General features: G+C 48.2%; 6 non-coding genes across 6 annotated transcripts; all 6 read right to left on the minus strand.

The window, feature by feature from the left end:
• Nucleotides 1-201: 201 nt before the first annotated feature.
• On the minus strand, nucleotides 202-272 carry trnag-gcc. The gene has a single exon. It is a non-coding gene; the product is annotated as a tRNA-Gly (tRNA).
• Nucleotides 273-2,375: 2,103 nt separating this feature from the next.
• On the minus strand, nucleotides 2,376-2,448 carry trnaa-agc. Its single transcript has one exon. It is a non-coding gene; the product is annotated as a tRNA-Ala (tRNA).
• Nucleotides 2,449-7,662: 5,214 nt separating this feature from the next.
• trnar-ccu lies at nucleotides 7,663-7,736 on the minus strand. Its single transcript has one exon. It is a non-coding gene; the product is annotated as a tRNA-Arg (tRNA).
• A 119-nt stretch (nucleotides 7,737-7,855) lies between these two features.
• Nucleotides 7,856-7,927, minus strand: trnam-cau. Its single transcript has one exon. It is a non-coding gene; the product is annotated as a tRNA-Met (tRNA).
• A 548-nt stretch (nucleotides 7,928-8,475) lies between these two features.
• Nucleotides 8,476-8,549, minus strand: trnar-ccu. Its single transcript has one exon. It is a non-coding gene; the product is annotated as a tRNA-Arg (tRNA).
• A 985-nt stretch (nucleotides 8,550-9,534) lies between these two features.
• On the minus strand, nucleotides 9,535-9,608 carry trnar-ccu. Its single transcript has one exon. It is a non-coding gene; the product is annotated as a tRNA-Arg (tRNA).
• Between the last annotated feature and the right edge of the window lie 2,280 nt (nucleotides 9,609-11,888).

The following is an 11,888-nucleotide window of genomic DNA, read 5'->3' on the forward strand; positions in this document are numbered from 1 at the left end:
AAGGATGAGAAACCACCAAGAACCACCGAGCTGTTGCTTAAGGGTCAACAGAGAAGAATGGTCGAAAAACGAGAAACCCCAAAATGGCCACGAAATGAATGGTGGATAGGGGTTCAATTCCCCGACGGGGAGAGAGTGCCTGACCTTTTATCTTTCTTCGGCCCTGGGCTGAGTCGAGGAAAGGACAAAAGGAGAGCCAGCTGCATTGGCCGGGAATCGAACCCGGGCCTCCCGCGTGGCAGGCGAGAATTCTACCACTGAACCACCAATGCGCGCCACATAGAGAGAAGAATGGCCAAGGATGAGAAACCACCAAGAACCACCGAGCTGTTGCTTAAGGGTCAACAGAGAAGAATGGTCGAAAAACGAGAAACCCCAAAATGGCCACGAAATGAATGGTGGATAGGGGTTCAATTCCCCGACGGGGAGAGAATGCCTGTCTATTTATCTTTCTTCGGCCCTGGGCTGAGTCGAGGAAAGGCCAACTGCATTGGCCTGCAGCTGCATTGCTGCATTGGCCGGGAATCGAACCCAGGCCTCCCGCGTGGCAGGCGAGAATTCTGCTAATGGGTCAACAGAGAAGAATGGTCGAAAAACGAGAAACCCCCAAATGGCCACGTTTGAGCCACCTCATCTATGAACCAAAGTTTTTTTTGCAACTCACTGTAGTGCATTGGAATCCCCTCTGTTGGGGGATTCTGTTGGTGTTGGAATGGGGCTTCTATCTTGCACAGGTCGAGAGTTATTCACGTCTAAAGAATGGCTATATGTAGCAGTCGACGAGCAACTCCTTTTCTGGATTCTACACGCCCCCTGAACAATGAGAGGACAAGCTCCTCGTTAGTATAGTGGATAGTATCCCCGCCTGTCACGCGGGGGCCAGCCGTGTATTGCTGTAGCAGATTACCGGCCAATCGGATTGAAGCATTTTTCTGGGTCCGTGCATTTAATTATTTATTTTAGATTCCCCAAGATAGAGGGTTCGTATCCCCATTGAGGTGTTATCGAAAGTGAAATATATGAGTAGAAAGCACTGGAAATACTTGGGGATTAAAAAATAATTACAACTTTCTATGTAAAATTAGTTTTTTTGTAGTTTATATCAAATTTATAGTAATGCTACTACTTTGAACATAGTAAAATTACTACTCCCTTTGATTGTCAGTATCTTTGTAGAAATGTACTAATGTTTTTTTAGTTCTTCCCTTGTTTTTCAAGTGTGTTTATCATTAATATCCCCTGTACTGCTCAAATGAACTGAACCAGCAGACTTGGATTCATTCTTATGACACAGAACCTATTGTTGTAGATGGTATAATTAAGCTGAGAAAAAGCTATATTGTTTTCATTGAAGCAGGACTAAAAGGCAGTGTGTAATATTTCAAAATAAGTTCCATTTTTATTAGTCATCATAGTTGTATTGACAACATCTGAAATACTTTATACTTGTCTCAGTATTTACACAAATGGAATAGCGTGGACTGTAATTAGAAATAATATGGATCATTTAAGGCCAACAATTAAATATAACTGCTTACAATGACAAAGGAAAATGACAAACAAACAGCTATTAACAATGACAAATGTAACTTACAAATGTAAAAGTGTGGATTGTAATCATAAAGATAAGCATTTCAGAAATGATATGGAACATTTAAGGCCAGCATTCAAATATAACTTTTCACAATGACTAAATGACGCACTCATATCGAGACTTGGGCTGTCCACAGCCAAGACAGGTCTTTGTCCGTCTTCTCTTCGCTTTCTTCTTGTGCACTGCTAAACTCTTCACATCTGGTTAGGCTGGAGCAATGGGAAAGTAAAATAAACCAGTTATTATTTTGATGTCACTGAAATTAACACATTTGATTAGAAGGTAGGTAGGCACTCACAGACACACGCAGGCAGGCAGGCACGCAGAGACGCAGGCGGGCAGGCACACAAAGATGTACGCACGCAGGCACGCACACACACACAGACGTACGCACGCAGGCACACACACACACGTACGCACACAGGCAGGCACACACAGACACAGGCAGGCAGGCACATACAGACGTACCCACGCACACACACACAGATGTACGCAGGCACACACAGACGTACGCACGCAGGCACACACACACACAGACGTACGCACACAGGCAGGCACACACAGACACAGGCAGGCAGGCACACACAGACGCACGCACACACGCACCCACACACAGACTCACACACACACAGACGTACGCACGCAGGCAGGCATTCGCCATGGTCAGAAAGTCATCTATGCCGAAGACGCTCGAAATAGCACAAGAAGCCTCATGCAAGGCATTGCCTGAGCAGGTGTCTGGTGTCGTGATGAAAAGGAAGCCTTACACAGCCCAAGCCACTGGAGAATGCGGGCATCGATCCCGCTACCTCTCGCATGCTAAGCGAGCGCTCTACCATTTGAGCTAATTCCCCTTGACGGCGCACAAGTGCCCTGCCACAGAGTAGATTTAAAACCACTTCCTTTTCAGTGGAGACGCTTGCTCAATATCTTTGATTCCCACCACCCATTGTAGCTCGCCAAGCATTCTTTAGACGTGAATAACTCGACCTGTGCAAGATAGATGCCCCATTCCAACGCCAACAGAATCCCCCAAAAGAGGGGATACAAATGCACTACAATGAGTTGCAAAAACATACCCTCATCTGACTGGAATTTCGCTACATTAAGGGGGCTTTTACGAGGGCTAGGAATGAATGAGAATGAAATATTTTGACTGTGAATCAGTATTTTCTACACGATCGTTTAAATTCAGATGTATAAACGAATATATTGGGTGGTAGTCATATGAATACAGTCTCTTTTACACAAGGAAGATGGTCTGCTCTTCATGTACTTGCATTTATGTTATTGTCATGCATTAAAAACAATGTGTATGCATATGTCACCAAAGGCAACATCTTTAAAGTCACACAAGGTGATGGCAGACTCAGAGTGGATTGCCATTGGCAGGAAGGTAACACACCTACCCAGTTTATTTGGAGTTGCTGTTGCTGCCTGCCTCTTTAGTTCATATCAAGGGAACGAATTTAATGTGTGCGTGCGTGTGACTGTGTGTGCGTGCGTTTGTCTGTGTGGTGTGTCTGTGTGTGCAGGTGTCTAACCCCCGTATCGGGGTGGAGTTGTTGCTGATGATGGTCATCAGTAAAGCATCAGCCCAGCAGAGGGCAGGGAGAGCCGGAGGCTGGCCGGGGAAATGCTTCAGACTCTAGACAGAAAAGGCCTACAGGACAGAGATGCAGGTATAACACGCACGCACAGATGCACGCTCGCACATACGCAGGCCAGGACGCACAGACACACGCATGCAGACAGGCACGCACAGACACAGGCAGGCACGCACAGACACCGGCAGGCACGCACAGACACAGGCAGACACGCACAGACACAGGCAGGCACGCACAGACACACGCAGGCAGGCAGGCACGGACACACAGACGCACGCAGGCAGGCAGGCACGGACACACAGACGCACGCATGTACAGACGCAGGTACGCACGCACACCACAACTCTCTACACAGAGAAGGCCTAAAAGACAGAGATGCAGGTAGAACACACACACACACACACACACACACACACTGCTCAACACTCTCCAGCTACCAGGCAAAAGGGAGGTTCTTTCTTCAACCACACTGGTCATTTAGTTTGTCACTGGATCTCCCAACTTAATGGTGTGTGGGCTGCTCTAAGTGTTTGTTTGTTTGTATTGTGTCCCTCTGTAGTTGGAAATTCCTCGTGGGGGGAGAGCTGCGCGTCATCGGAGTGCTACTGGGGAGCGTTCCTGGTGGATGGGCCAGCGCAGAACCGTCTCCACGCTTGAAAGTGACAAAGCGGGTCCCTGCCACACGGTAGCGACTTGCTGTCTGGATTGTATACTGGATTGGGATGACTCCTCTTTGGTGTGGGTTGATCTATTGCAGTGTTTTTTTTCTGTGGATTCTATATGTGGGGCGTGGTTTTAGTATTGCAAACTGATAATACCTTTTGGGGGGAAGGCGTGTATCTTGCTTTTGTGTGGACATTGTGTGGGGGCTTTCATGTTAGACATGGTTGGCCATTAGTGGGGTTTATGCCTCGCCTAGTGGGGTTCTATGTACAGTGAATCTGTGCCTACAGTCCTGTATCCAGTCTCCTTGTGGTAAATAAACATTTGTATAACCATTTCTGATTCTGAGTGTTGTCTGTGACCTGAATGTTGCTGTACAAGGGGGTGTTTTTAATGACAATCTGTGTTAAAACAGCACACTGATAACAATAATAACAGTAATGATAATAATGATGATGTTGAAAATAATAAACGGGGATGATGCCAATGACAAAATTAATAAAAGTAACATTGCATGTTATTAACATGTCAATACAAATTATAAAAACACTGAAAATGATGGAAAGATCTGCATACGATGATCCCTTGGCAGTGGACTTTCTGGTCCTTCAGGTACAGGTATGTGGGAGAAGAAATAAAAAATATTACACATACAGAACACGAATATATGTGTATGACACATTTATATAAATATATAGTGGGGGTGTTGAGTTATGTGTTCTCATCCATTGTTATTTGTATTATTTTATGTTGCTGATTTGTATCCTATTGTGTCAATTATACTAATCTTATGTGTTATTGTAAGTTAGGGGAAATGCACTTATAGAACTCTTAATTTGACTCTTAATTTAATATAAATATCCGCGGAGAGGATGTGAATAAAACGAAACTTAGAATCCCCAAAGTCCTAGGTTCGTATCCCGTCTGCGGTGCGGATGCGAATAGAACGAAACCTAGAGTCGCCGGTTCTTATCCCGTCTGTGGCGTGTCCAAATAATTTGAAATGTGTATTTAAGCAGTTAGAAATGCATTTCTCAGATAGATATGGATGCAGAAACACACACATTTTCTTCCATCTTTCTTCTTTTCTCCTCTCTTTCTCCTCTCTTTTCTCCCTTTTTCCTTCTTCCCCCACTTAGATGGCCTTATGGCCGCCAGCTTGAGGACTGGGGCCAGTCTGCTGCTAGCCATCAGCCTCAACTCCACTAGTGTCAAATACTATAGTGAAATAGAGAAATGGTTTCAAGTTTGACAAAAGCAGTTCATTGAATTTTAAGCTGTCTGGGTTTGCCTAGCAGAGGATGGCTTTGATCCATCGACCTCTGGGTTATGGGCCCAGCACGCTTCCGCTTCGCCACTCTGCTTTTTCTCAACCCAGATGGGACTCCGAACCCACAATCCCTGGCTTAGAAGGCCAGTGCCTTATGCATTAGGCCAATGGGGCCAGTCTGCTGCTAACCATCAGCCTCAACTCCACTAGTGTCAAATACTATAGTGAAATAGAGAAATGGTTTCAAGTTTGACAAAAGCAGTTCATTGAATTTTCAGCTGTCTGGGTTTGCCTAGCAGAGGATGGCTTTGATCCATCGACCTCTGGGTTATGGGCCTAGCACGCTTCCGCTGCGCCACTCTGCTTTTTCTCACCCCAGATGGACTCCGAACCCACAATCCCTGGCTTAGGAGGCCAGTGCCTCATGCATTAGGCCACTGGGGCCAGTCTGCTGCTAGCCATCAGCCTCAACTCCACTAGTGTCAAATACTATAGTGAAATAGAGAAATAGTTTCAAGTTTGACAAAAGCAGTTCATTGAATTTTCAGCTCTCTGGGTTTGCCTAGCAGAGGATGGTTTCGATCCATCGACCTCTGGGTTATGGGCCCAGCACGCTTCCGCTGCGCCACTCTGCTTTTTCTCACCCCAGATGGGACTCCGAACCCACAATCCCTGGCTTAGGAGGCCAGTGCCTTATGCATTAGGCCACTGGGGCCAGTCTGCTGCTAGCCATCAGCCTCAACTCCACTAGTGTCAAATACTATAGTGAAATAGAGAAATGGTTTCAAGTTTGACAAAAGCAGTTCATTGAATTTTCAGCTGTCTGGGTTTGCCTAGCAGAGGATGGTTTCGATCCATCGACCTCTGGGTTATGGGCCCAGCATGCTTCCGCTGCGCCACTCTGCTTTTTCTCACACCAGATGGGACTCCAAACGCTCAATCCCTGGCTAAGAAGGCCAGTGCCTTATGCATTAGGCCAATGGGGCCAGTCTGCTGCTAGCCATCAGCCTCAACTCCACTAGTGTCAAATACTATAGTGAAATAGAGAAATGGTTTCAAGTTTGACAAAAGCAGTTCATTGAATTTTCAGCTGTCTGGGTTTGCCTAGCAGAGGATGGCTTTGATCCATCGACCTCTGGGTTATGGGCCTACTACGCTTCCGCTGCGCCACTCTGCTTTTTCTCACCCCAGATGGACTCCGAACCCACAATCCCTGGCTTAGGAGGCCAGTGCCTCATGCATTAGGCCACTGGGGCCGGTCTGCTGCTAGCCATCAGCCTCAACTCCACTAGTGTCAAATACTATAGTGAAATAGAGAAATGGTTTCAAGTTTGACAAAAGCAGTTCATTGAATTTTCAGTTGTCTGGGTTTGCCTAGCAGAGGATGGTTTCGATCCATCGACCTCTGGGTTATGGGCCCAGCACGCTTCCGCTGCGCCACTCTGCTTTTTCTCACCCCAGATGGGACTCCGAACCCACAATCCCTGGCATAGGAGGCCAGTGCCTGATCCATTAGGCCACTGGGGCCAGTCTGCTGCTAGCCATCAGCCTCAACTCCACTAGTGTCAAATACTATAGTGAAATAGAGAAATGGTTTCAAGTTTGACAAAAGCAGTTCATTGAACTTTCAGCTGTCTGGGTTTGCCTAGCAGAGGATGGTTTCTATCCATCGACCTCTGGGTTATGGGCCCAGCACGCTTCCGCTGCGCCACTCTGCTTTTTCTCACCCCAGATGGGACTCCGAACCCACAATCGCTGGCTTAGGAGGCCAGTGCCTTATCCATTAGGCCACTGGGGCCAGTCTGCTGCTAGCCGTCAGCCTCAACTCCACTAGTGTCAAATACTATAGTGAAATAGAGAAATGGTTTCAAGTTTGACAAAAGCAGTTCATTGAATTTTCAGTTGTCTGGGTTTGCCTAGCAGAGGATGGTTTCGATCCATCGACCTCTGGGTTATGGGCCCGGCACGCTTCCGCTGCCCCACTCTGCTTTTTCTCACCCCAGATGGGACTCCGAACCCACAATCCCTGGCTTAGGAGGCCAGTGCCTTATCCATTAGGCCACTCTGCTGCTAGCCATCAGCCTCAACTCCACTAGTGTCAAATACTATAGTGAAATAGAGAAATGGTTTCAAGTTTGACAAAAGCAGTTCATTGAATTTTCAGTTGTCTGGGTTTGCCTAGCAGAGGATGGTTTCGATCCATCGACCTCTGGGTTATGGGCCCAGCACGCTTCCGCTGCGCCACTCTGCTTTTTCTCACCCCAGATGGGACTCCGAACCCACAATCCCTGGCTTAGGAGGCCAGTGCCTGATCCATTAGGCCACTGGGGCCAGTCTGCTGCTAGCCATCAGCCTCAACTCCACTAGTGTCAAATACTATAGTGAAATAGAGAAATGGTTTCAAGTTTGACAAAAGGAGTTCATTGAATTTTCAGTTGTCTGGGTTTGCCTAGCAGAGGATGGTTTCGATCCATCGACCTCTGGGTTATGGGCCCGGCACGCTTCCGCTGCCCCACTCTGCTTTTTCTCACCCCAGATGGGACTCCGAACCCACAATCCCTGGCTTAGGAGGCCAGTGCCTTATCCATTAGGCCACTGGGGCCAGTCTGCTGCTAGCCATCAGCCTCAACTCCACTAGTGTCAAATACTATAGTGAAATAGAGAAATGGTTTCAAGTTTGACAAAACCAGTTAATTGAATTTTCAGCTGTCTGGGTTTGCCTAGCAGAGGATGGTTTCGATCCATCGACCTCTGGGTTATGGGCCCAGCACGCTTCCACTGCGCCACTCTGCTTTTTCTCTCCCCAGATGGAACTCCGAACCCACAATCCCTGGCTTAGGAGGCCAGTGCCTTATCCATTAGGCCACTGAGGCCAGTCTGCTGCTAGCCGTCAGCCTCAACTCCACTAGTGTCAAATACTATAGTGAAATAGAGAAATGGTTTCAAGTTTGACAAAAGCAGTTCATTGAACTTTCAGCTGTCTGGGTATGCCTAGCAGAGGATGGTTTCGATCCATCGACCTCTGGGTTATGGGCCCAGCACGCTTCCGCTGCGCCACTCTGCTTTTTCTCACCCCAGATGGGACTCCGAACCCACAATCCCTGGCTTAGGAGGCCAGTGCCTTATGCATTAGGCCACTTGGGCCAGTCTGCTGCTAGCCATCAGCCTCAACTCCACTAGTGTCAAATACTATATTGAAATAGAGAAATGGTTTCAAGTTTGACAAAAGCAGTTCATTGAATTTTCAGCTGTCTGGGTATGCCTAGCAGAGGATGGTTTCGATCCATCGACCTCTGGGTTATGGGCCCAGCACGCTTCCGCTGCGCCACTCTGCTCTTTCTCACCCCAGATGGGACTCCGAACCCACAATCCCTGGCTTAGGAGGCCAGTGCCTTATCCATTAGGCCACTGGGGCCAGTCTGCTGCTAGCCATCAGCCTCAACTCCACTAGTGTCAAATACTATAGTGAAATAGAGAAATGGTTTCAAGTTTGACAAAAGCAGTTCATTGAACTTTCAGCTGTCTGGGTTTGCCTAGCAGAGGATGGTTTCTATCCATCGACCTCTGGGTTATGGGCCCAGCACGCTTCCGCTGCGCCACTCTGCTTTTTCTCACCCCAGATGGGACTCCGAACCCACAATCCCTGGCTTAGGAGGCCAGTGCCTTATCCATTAGGCCACTCTGCTGCTAGCCATCAGCCTCAACTCCACTAGTGTCAAATACTATAGTGAAATAGAGAAATGGTTTCAAGTTTGACAAAAGCAGTTCATTGCATTTTCAGTTGTCTGGGTTTGCCTAGCAGAGGATGGTTTCGATCCATCGACCTCTGGGCCCAGCACGCTTCCGCTGCACCACTCTGCTTTTTCTCACCCCAGATGGGACTCCGAACCCACAATCCCTGGCTTAGGAGGCCAGTGCCTTATCCATTAGGCCACTCTGCTGCTAGCCATCAGCCTCAACTCCACTAGTGTCAAATACTATAGTGAAATAGAGAAATGGTTTCAAGTTTGACAAAAGCAGTTCATTGAATTTTCAGTTGTCTGGGTTTGCCTAGCAGAGGATGGTTTCGATCCATCGACCTCTGGGTTATGGGCCCAGCACGCTTCCGCTGCGCCACTCTGCTTTTTCTCACCCCAGATGGGACTCCGAACCCACAATCCCTGGCTTAGGAGGCCAGTGCCTGATCCATTAGGCCACTGGGGCCAGTCTGCTGCTAGCCATCAGCCTCAACTCCACTAGTGTCAAATACTATAGTGAAATAGAGAAATGGTTTCAAGTTTGACAAAAGGAGTTCATTGAATTTTCAGTTGTCTGGGTTTGCCTAGCAGAGGATGGTTTCGATCCATCGACCTCTGGGTTATGGGCCCAGCACGCTTCCGCTGCGCCACTCTGCTTTTTCTCACCCCAGATGGGACTCCGAACCCACAATCCCTGGCTTAGGAGGCCAGTGCCTTATCCATTAGGCCACTGGGGCCAGTCTGCTGCTAGCCATCAGCCTCAACTCCACTAGTGTCAAATACTATAGTGAAATAGAGAAATGGTTTCAAGTTTGACAAAAGCAGTTAATTGAATTTTCAGCTGTCTGGGTTTGCCTAGCAGAGGATGGTTTCGATCCATCGACCTCTGGGTTATGGGCCCAGCACGCTTCCGCTGCGCCACTCTGCTTTTTCTCACCCCAGATGGGACTCCGAACCCACAATCCCTGGCTTAGGAGGCCAGTGCTTTATCCATTAGGCCACTCTGCTGCTAGCCATCAGCCTCAACTCCACTAGTGTCAAATACTATAGTGAAATAGAGAAATGGTTTCAAGTTTGACAAAAGCAGTTCTTTGAATTTTCAGTTGTCTGGGTTTGCCTAGCAGAGGATGGTTTCGATCCATCGACCTCTGGGTTATGGGCCCAGCACGCTTCCGCTGCCCCACTCTGCTTTTTCTCACCCCAGATGGGACTCTGAACCCACAATCCCTGGCTTAGGAGGCCAGTGCCTGATCCATTAGGCCACTGGGGCCAGTCTGCTGCTAGCCATCAGCCTCAACTCCACTAGTGTCAAATACTATAGTGAAATAGAGAAATGGTTTCAAGTTTGACAAAAGCAGTTCATTGAATTTTCAGTTGTCTGGGTTCGCCTAGCAGAGGATGGTTTCGATCCATCGACCTCTGGGTTATGGGCCCAGCACGCTTCCGCTGCGCCACTCTGCTTTTTCTCACCCCAGATGGGACTCCGAACCCACAATCCCTGGCTTAGTAGGCCAGTGCCTGATCCATTAGGCCACTGGGGCCAGTCTGCTGCTAGCCGTCAGCCTCAACTCCACTAGTGTCAAATACTATCGTGAAATAGAGAAATGGTTTCAAGTTTGACAAAAGGAGTTCATTGAATTTTCAGTTGTCTGGGTTTGCCTAGCAGAGGATGGTTTCGATCCATCGACCTCTGGGTTATGGGCCCAGCACGCTTCCGCTGCGCCACTATGCTTTTTCTCACCCCAGATGGGACTCCAAACCCTCAATCCCTGGCTTAGGAGGCCAGTGCCTTATCCATTAGGCCACTGGGGCCAGTCTGCTGCTAGCCATCAGCCTCAACTCCACTAGTGTCAAATACTATAGTGAAATAGAGAAATGGTTTCAAGTTTGACAAAAGCAGTTCATTGAATTTTCAGCTGTCTGGGTTTGCCTAGCAGAGGATGGCTTTGATCCATAGACCTCTGGGTTATGGGCCCAGCACGCTTCCGCTGCGCCACTCTGCTTTTTCTCACCCCAGATGGGACTCCGAACCCACAATCCCTGGCTTAGGAGGCCAGTGCCTTATCCATTAGGCCCACTGGGGCACAGTCTGCTGCTAAGCCATCAGCCTCAACTCCACTAGTGTCAAATACTATAGTGAAATAGAGAAATGGTTTCAAGTTGACAAAAGCAGTTAATTGAATTTTCAGCTGTCTGGGTTTGCCTAGCAGAGGATGGTTTCGATCCCATCGACCTCTGGGTTATGGGCCCAGCACGCTTCCGCTGCGCCACTCTGCTTTTTCTCACCCCAGATGGGACTCCGAACCCACAATCCCTGGCTTAGGAGGCCAGTGCCTGATCCATTAGGCCACTGCGGGCCAGTCTGCTGCTAGCCATCAGCCTCAACTCCACTAGTGTCAAATACTATAGTGAAATAGAGAAATGGTTTCAAGTTTGACAAAAGCAGTTCATTGAATTTTCAGCTGTCTGGGTTTGCCTAGCAGAGGATGGTTTCGATCCATCGACCTCTGGGTTATGGGCCCAGCACGCTTCCGCTGCCCACTCTGCTTTTTCTCACCCAGATGGGACTCCAACCCACAATCCCTGGCTTAGGAGGCCAGTGCCTATCCATTAGGCCACTGGGGCCAGTCTGCTGCTAGCCATCAGCCTCAACTCCACTAGTGTCAAATACTATAGTGAAATAGAGAAATGGTTTCAAGTTTGACAAAAGCAGTTCATTGAATTTCAGCTGTTGGGTTGCCTAGCAGAGGATGGTTTCGATCCATCGACCTCTGGGTTATGGGCCCAGCACGCTTCCGCTGCGCCACTCTGCTTTTTCTCACCCCAGATGGACTCCGAACCCACAATCCCTGGCTTAGGAGGCCAGTGCCTTATCCATTAGGCCACTGGGCCAGTCTGCTGCTAGCCGTCAGCCTCAACTCCACTAGTGTCAAAATACTATAGTGAAATAGAGAAATGGTTTCAAGTTTGACAAAAGCAGTTCATTGAATTTTCAGCTGTCTGGGTTGCCTAGCAGA

Source organism: Clupea harengus, unplaced genomic scaffold (genome assembly GCF_900700415.2).
Source record: "Clupea harengus unplaced genomic scaffold, Ch_v2.0.2, whole genome shotgun sequence".
Lineage (NCBI taxonomy): Eukaryota > Metazoa > Chordata > Actinopteri > Clupeiformes > Clupeidae > Clupea > Clupea harengus.